Raw genomic sequence first — 7,500 nt, 5'->3', positions numbered from 1 at the left:
TAAAAAAAACAATGGAGATATATCGTGCATACAGTGAGTGAAGTAACACACTTCACCTGCGATGTTTTTTCAATTGTTTTTAAACAACGTATCAAGTTACAACAATGTAGTATTTTTTGTTATGCCATTCAGCTCGTTTGCTCCATTCCAGGATCTCCATAAAAAAAATCACATTTTTTAGCTACGACTACATTCTTCGTGGTGGTCGTGATTCTGGTAATGCTATTTTATGTAACGGCACACGAACTCATGAACAGGTTCAGTTAATACCAACGGGTATCCGTTCTCCTTGTAAGCAAACCAAGTGCAACGGGGTGGTTTTTTTCACGGCCATCCGTGCCGGTGACTCACAATCAGGTTCTACTAGACCATATCATTGCACACAAGTGCTAGTGGGCCCCCCAAAAAAAAACGGAAAGAGAAGTTAACACAACCAACCAACCAACCGACCGACCGACCGACCGCATCGGTACCAAATATAGCGAAACAGTTCAGCGCAGCTCCGAGGAACGGAACCCCTGAAGCACACCGTGCTCGGTAACAAATATTCCTTCCTTCATTCACCTCCAACAAACTCAACTCATCAACGGGCCGCTCTATGGCGTTCTTTGTGGTTTTCTAGTTCGTTTTGCTTTTCTTGATGATTTATCTGTTGGTCACGCTTTTTTTATGACCACACTCCGCCGCTCTGCCCATCGACAGAGGGATCACTTTGAAATACCGGTTTTTCCATCCGCTGTGTTCCAGTCCACCAGTGTGGTTCCGGCCGGGCGACTCTCGCCCAACGGTCATCTCACCATCATCATCTTCGATCATGATCATCTACACCAAACCATCAGCTGTTACCGTCGTCGTGGCAGCACCGTTGGCGCGGTCCCGAGTGAATCACAAATCGTGCAGCACACCAAAGGCGCCCTCCTCCCCGGATGCTCGTGAGTCAAGAATGACCTCGTTTCTGGTCAACTGGCGGCTGCTGCAGGCGACGACGGAAACCTGTTGCAGCCACTAATTCGTCTGCACCGAAAACTAGCTAAAGCAAGAAGCTAATAATAATTAGCATTCACGGTGCGCTCATGGTACACGGATGCACCACGAGAAGGTAAGTGAACCAACGAGAACGAGATCTTCTCGCAGGATGCACCAACGGAAGACACGTTCCTGTGTTGCAGCGTAGTTCCCCCGTTTTTTCCGTGCTACTACCATGACTCATGATGCCACTTGGAAAGCAAAACTTTCCGAATCCTCGGGGCATCCGAGACCGAATACTGCTTCTGGTACTGAGCACCGACAAGAAGAGGTCGTCCTCTTTTGTGCTTCTAGATGGTGCTGGCGCGCATACCGAGAATAATGCGCTCTAAAATTATTCTTTTAGCACCTCGAGCGTTCTGTGGCATCGTGGAACGTGGAGAGCGTGCACTAGATGTTACAAGCCATCGTGTGCGTTACACGCTACGTGTCGAGAACGTGCCGGGGATCGACTTGGATCCAATGTACCACAGCGATATATGTCGTAAATGTGTTTATTAAATAAATGGATATGACCTTTGTTTTGCCCGCACTTACCCAACGATACCGTGAGTGCGGCTGCTCCATCGTCATCTCAGATTCCGCGCCGTCCAATAATGCACAACGCTTACCAACCAAATTGGAACAAAACGACCGCTGCACAGCATTCACCAACGTCTTAAGACCTCCCCCGCCTTGCCAACATAATGCATTCCTGGCGGTTTTGTTTCCCTGTTCGTGGTCACCGCCATCACTCAACATCTTGAAATCGCCATCGCGTCTGTTGCTTCAGGCACCCTTGGCGTTGGAGTTTAACGGTTCGTACAGCGGTTGCTGTTGCGATTGCGAGTGTGCTGAAGCAGCAGTAGCGCTGCGTTGCGGCCACCACCACATCATACATTATGCTTTTGCATTCGGCCTTTTTAAAAACCAAACATAAACACCCAAAGACAGTGTTCCCACAGCGAGACCTAAACGAGACCCTCCGCCTATCCGCGGCCAAAGAGACCGCACCGTTCAAAGTGCGTGCGTGCGTGCGCGCGCGAGTTGTTGCGAGTGTTGTTTCATCATCATCATCATCATCAACATCATGCCTCCGCGCTCTGCTCTGCTCTCTCTCTCTCTCTTTTGCGGCAAGTAACGGCACGTAGCCGTAGAACCAGAAATAAAACAGGAAACCCAAAACAGGAGCCCATCCATTCCACATGACAGCTGCTGCAACACGTCCCCCCAAACGGTGAGCGGTAGGAAGAAAAAACCCGTTCTAGAGCGATCGCGCGCGATCACTTCGCGGCATTGACATAGCGGCGGCGTTGCAATTAACAAGAGCACCAGCAGCAGCGGCAGCAGCAGCAGCATTCGAAAGCATTTGTTTCCAATTCAAACAAAGAGATTCATCTGCGTCGTTCGGTGACCAGCATCGGAAGCATATCGGGCTAACTACTGTCGCCGCGTGATTCATCTGGCTTCGAAGCAACGAAACCGAACTTTGCCCACATTTGGGTCTCAGAGCACCAGCAGCCACTCACTCAAATGTCAGTCTATCGTTCTTATCATCACTCGATGGTTTCGTCAGAATTTTCCACCACAATTCCTCGTTTGATATCGAGTGTGATGTGATTACGGGGTACGGGTTCCCTCTCTCTTGTGATGAGTAAGTTTCATCAGACGGTTACTAAACAATGCAACCAGTGCAGTGCGATCATGTTGATCATGCCACGTCGAGATGCTATCACGTGGTTTGCTATCAATGGCATTAACAATATTTGCGCATTTTATTGCACATGTCAAATGGAGTGCAAATACCGAAGAGACTAACTTCAATCTCAACCACTACACTCTGATTGCTTATCATAATGCATTGGTGACACATTTTTGAGGGTCTATTCGGAACATCAAACAGAACCATTTGGAATGTGACGCAAGATTGTTCCTTGCAATAATAGTAATTGATCAATAATTGACCAATAATAACAGGATTGACCTATAATAGCGCTTAAATATGAGAAACGATGGAATACGAAAAAGGAGTTGAAGTAGAAACTATTCTTCCATCATTTCAACTAATGCCATGTGGTTTGAAGCAAACCACTAGCTGGCAATCGTCGCAGTCAAGCTTACACCGTCACCAAGCGGTAGCTTGACCAGGGCGGCATCGAAAAATCCTTTCACCCCCTGCTGGTAGCACAACAAGCGCACCTATTATTGCCAGTGCTGTGATTGCTGCTCACGTGGTCGCCTCGCAAGGAATGTCCGACAAATGGGTTTATAAGTTGCGAGACCAGAAAAAGGTCCATTTGTCGCTCTCCCGAGTTTGTACCTTTGAAACTTCCTAGCAAAGGGTTCTCAGTTCCTGTTTACCAACAAAAACCAGGGCGAAGGTAAAAGAACAAAAAAAAAATGGAAGTTGAAAGAGTTTTTCCCTACAACAAGTTCTTCCAGGAGCGTTGTTTGACGCACCGCAACAAATCGGAAACTAGGGAAACCTTAACACGCTGGCCCGGGAAGCAGGAAGCGAGGTTGTCGGTTGTCGTCACGAGAGAAATATAGGTTACCGGTCGCCCAATAGATACAACGGCCAGCGAGTCTGAACGCAGAAAACGCAGTTCCTTTTTCGTGTCAATTCTTCGGCAACGATGTTTATGGTTGCCCCGGTTGTCGGTTGGCGGTTGTTCGTTAGCAGCACACTCAGTACGAACAGGATGGCCTTGGTGTGCTGCCTGCAAAGCTACCGGCGGAAAGGGAAATTAAATCAATAATTTTATTACCTTTCACCACCAACCCAAGCCAAGCCAAGCCAAAACACACGCCGGACGTGGACTGACTCGGTCATTTGCTTTGCAACCCGTACACACCCTGAACCCGGGGGTCGCCTCTTGCCCTGGTACGATGAGTGACGTACGATCGGTCGGGAAGGTCTTGAGAGTGCGTTGAGTGCTCTCATCCACTTGACAGTATTACTTCGATATTTTTATGTTTGTCGTTTCATTTCCGCTTCGATTTGTTTTATTACTCATGTTGAATCTTCCTCGGAACCGGGCTTCGGGCCATGAAGCGAAGAATCTGTTGCGACTGATAAGAACTACTAGGACTGATAACTGCTCTTGTGGGAGACAAGAGAGATCCCCGCACATGTGTGATCGCCAATCGCGGTTTTAATCGCAAAAAAGAACGTAAAAGAACGTGCACAGTCTATTAGAAGTTTATTGGCAGAAGAAACCCGCGCAAATCAAATCGATAACTGCACTTAAGGAGCTTGCATCTTTTTCAAGTCGTAAGCAAACACAATTCCGTGACCATTATGGAACTTGATCGTTATTACTGAACATCAAATCAATTGGCTCATCAAATAGTGTGTTACGAAATTGCAAAAAAATATGTGTTAGATTTACTTCTGGCAAACAATTATGTTTCATCGCTTTGGTTCAACGAAATAATAAGAACCGAGAGCTTTAATTTAGCTTTACCAAATGAATGATATTTGACCTGTTTTAATCATAGACCTGTACTTGTATGTTTGCTTTTAGTTACTCTTATTTCTAATCATTGCTCTCTTTTTATTTTTTTATTCTCAATTGACATTTTACCATTTAATCCTAAGTTCTCAATAAGATTTCAATCCGGCTATTGAACAGGTCAGTCTTGGATGATAATCTTTCGACCATCAATCGTTACGTTTTATTACTTTAGAGTGCAATATAGCTGGCATCATAGCCATTAATTGATTTAAGACAGACACAGACCAATAGAGAATATTATAGTCTACAATATCTAAGTCCATCTATAAAGGATCTCCATGAAATCGTTTTATTATTGCCCAACCGATGAACAATGTTAAAATGGACTGACACTATAAACCTGCAATATACCTTCAGCTTCGCCAGGATTCTGAGTAAATCAGCTTTCTTCTTCATCCATATTATTTTCACTCATTAGTTAAAGTAATTTTAAAAAACAGGGTGCTCCGTAAAAGGCAAAGATTTTCATTTTAAAGCTACTAATCCAAAGGATCACGAGTTTTATGCCACACTTCCAACTCCAAGAGAGAGTGCTCGACGCAGTATCATTCACAATTAATAGTTGATACCGCAGGCTACCGGACCCAGGCCCTTTAATATTCATTTCATTTAGTAGTCGAAGATCCCAAAAGGGTTCCACAATAAATTGACGACCAACAACCGAAGGTTAATCATAATTTCATCGACCAAACTACCCTTCGAGACCGTTTGCGTTTTGGACCAAAGCTTATTTTCTAGAAAAAGCCACAGTGCCATCACCCCAGTCTCCATCCATTGCTGTTAACCTCGGGCCCGAGAAGGCGGAAAATTTGTTGGTTCGATTTATGTTGCCTCTGGTGAACATTGACATCCGACCGTCCCTTCACTGCTCCTGCTGCTGCTGCGTCACAGTGGCCGCGCGGTCATCTCTCTTATGCCTTACCACAGTGAAAGTCACTAACTTATTCTCCCAACGCGGTCCGGTGGTCGCAGTAATGGTGATTTGGATTGGGGTCCTACTCTAGAGGCCCTTTCCTCGACGGTGAACCGGAGACGGTCACTAACACTGTCTACTGGAAGATTTTACAGCACTAGTGAACCGTGTGATGTTGGCGTCCATGAGAAAGTGCCAACTCGGGCTAGCAAGGCAACAAACAAAAATCAAGCGACCGCATCACACCACACCACACCACGACCACCGACGACAACGATGGTGATGGCGCGCGCGCACCCGTCGAACACTCTCCTCCTGCTCCCGCGCTTAAGTGGGTCAAAACTCCCCAAGGCGGACGACGTCGTCGAAGTAACTTTCCCAAAACTCGACATCGACTCGCGCCGGTTCTGTGCACCATACCATTCCAGCTCAAAAATGGTGTTTCACCTACACAGTGAGAACCCCGAGGACCGAATCGGTCAACAGATATCAAGAGTGTCGTCGCAGAATCCAGAACAAAACGATGCCATTGGTGACACATAGTTTAAACGCTGGAGAGAAGCTTGTGTGAGAATGAATATGGGAGGCACAATAACATTAAAATTTATCTCTGAGCCAAGGGTGAAGGCTTCCCACCAGTCGCCAAACAGAGGTGCAGAGAGAATACGATGCTGCTATCGGCGTGTCCTTGAGCTTCAAAGCTGACCGAACTGCAATGATTACGATTTCGCAACATTTGGCAACAAAGTTTTACGAGTCCCTTCCCTTTTTGCAGATACGCATTTTGTCCTCTGAGTTTGTGACGCACGCAACAGAACTATTCAGGGTGTGCATGCTTTCGAGATACTTTAATATTAATCGAGGATCTATAGCGTGCATAAAACGCTGCTCTAAAGGTCTCCTGATGAAACTGTGTGTGCGCGGTTGATCCCTTTTCTCCATATTACTTTCTACTAGGGCTAGCTATCGTCATCAGCAGCAAAACGAAACACTGACCGGATATTAGACTTTCATCGACGTCTAATATTAAAACGTTATGAATAACATCGTCTCTTCCGTGCCGCTGGAGCGCAAATCCAATTAATAGAAAAATCGAAGCGACTCCAGTAGGTACACTACATCATCACACCGCTGTGTGTCGGATCGTATCAATATTCAATAATAAACACTCGTGCGTTTCATATGCCCGTTTCCACCTGTTTCACTCCGTTTTCCACACCGAAAAGGCCATATTGCGCTCCCCAGAACATGGAATCTATTTCCTGACCATTTATTCCGAGCAAAGGACACTCTGCTGCGTAACAATAGCTCATCGCATCCTCCCTCTTCCCGTGGTGTCCTGGTTGGCATATGATGTGTGATAGGAATCGGAGAAGACTTACGAATAGAAGAGTACAGTAGCAAACGATAGCTAGCGATAGCCGCGCGCACACTCTGTGAGTCAACGGACTGCGACTACCGAACGTGGAACAGAGTGGAAAAAACAGGACAGAAATCGCGTCCACCATCCGTCCGCTCGTCGTTCATCAATCATTCATAGGACAGAAGGCATCTTCCTTCTCACAGAGTGGCGCTTACAGATGACGGTGATGATGGGTTCACCACCACTGGCTGATGAAGGAACACACTTTCACCTCGACCATCGATCGGTCGGTCGCGGTGTTTGTTGACTCCCGACAGCCTCGGCCAGCCATCGGTCTAACAGCGAACGAATGACGGCCGTCGTGATGGCAGTAAAATCGTGACTTTTCCATCCATCGTGACACATCGACACGTTCAGTCACTTGCTGCCGCCGTTCTCACCGTTTTTTTTATTACATAAATCTCTTCGCAAACATCTGCAGAGAAGAGTTAAAAATTACCCCGTCAGCATCAGCAAAGCAGCATTGCGCGCGCTACAGCGAAAAGGGTCCTAAAGGGGTTAAAGATTCATGACCAAGTTAATTGGAAAAAGAATCTGAATAACGCCCTCCATTACGGGGACCCCATTTACTACGCTCCACTTCACCGAACAAAGCTATCTTGAGGTTAGCTATCATGGCCAGGAACCTCATTTCTTATAAT

General features: G+C 46.4%; 1 protein-coding gene across 5 annotated transcripts in view; it reads right to left on the bottom strand.

Annotated features, from left to right (window-relative positions):
* LOC126578750 (prominin-like protein) overlaps window positions 1-7,500 on the bottom strand; it is a 40,891-nt gene that overhangs the window by 14,842 nt on the left and 18,549 nt on the right. The window lies entirely within an intron of this gene.

This window comes from Anopheles aquasalis, chromosome 3 (genome assembly GCF_943734665.1).
Source record: "Anopheles aquasalis chromosome 3, idAnoAquaMG_Q_19, whole genome shotgun sequence".
In the NCBI taxonomy this organism is placed as follows: domain Eukaryota; kingdom Metazoa; phylum Arthropoda; class Insecta; order Diptera; family Culicidae; genus Anopheles; species Anopheles aquasalis.
Note: the sequence above shows the minus strand (reverse complement) of the source record. Positions and strands in the feature narration are given on the sequence as shown.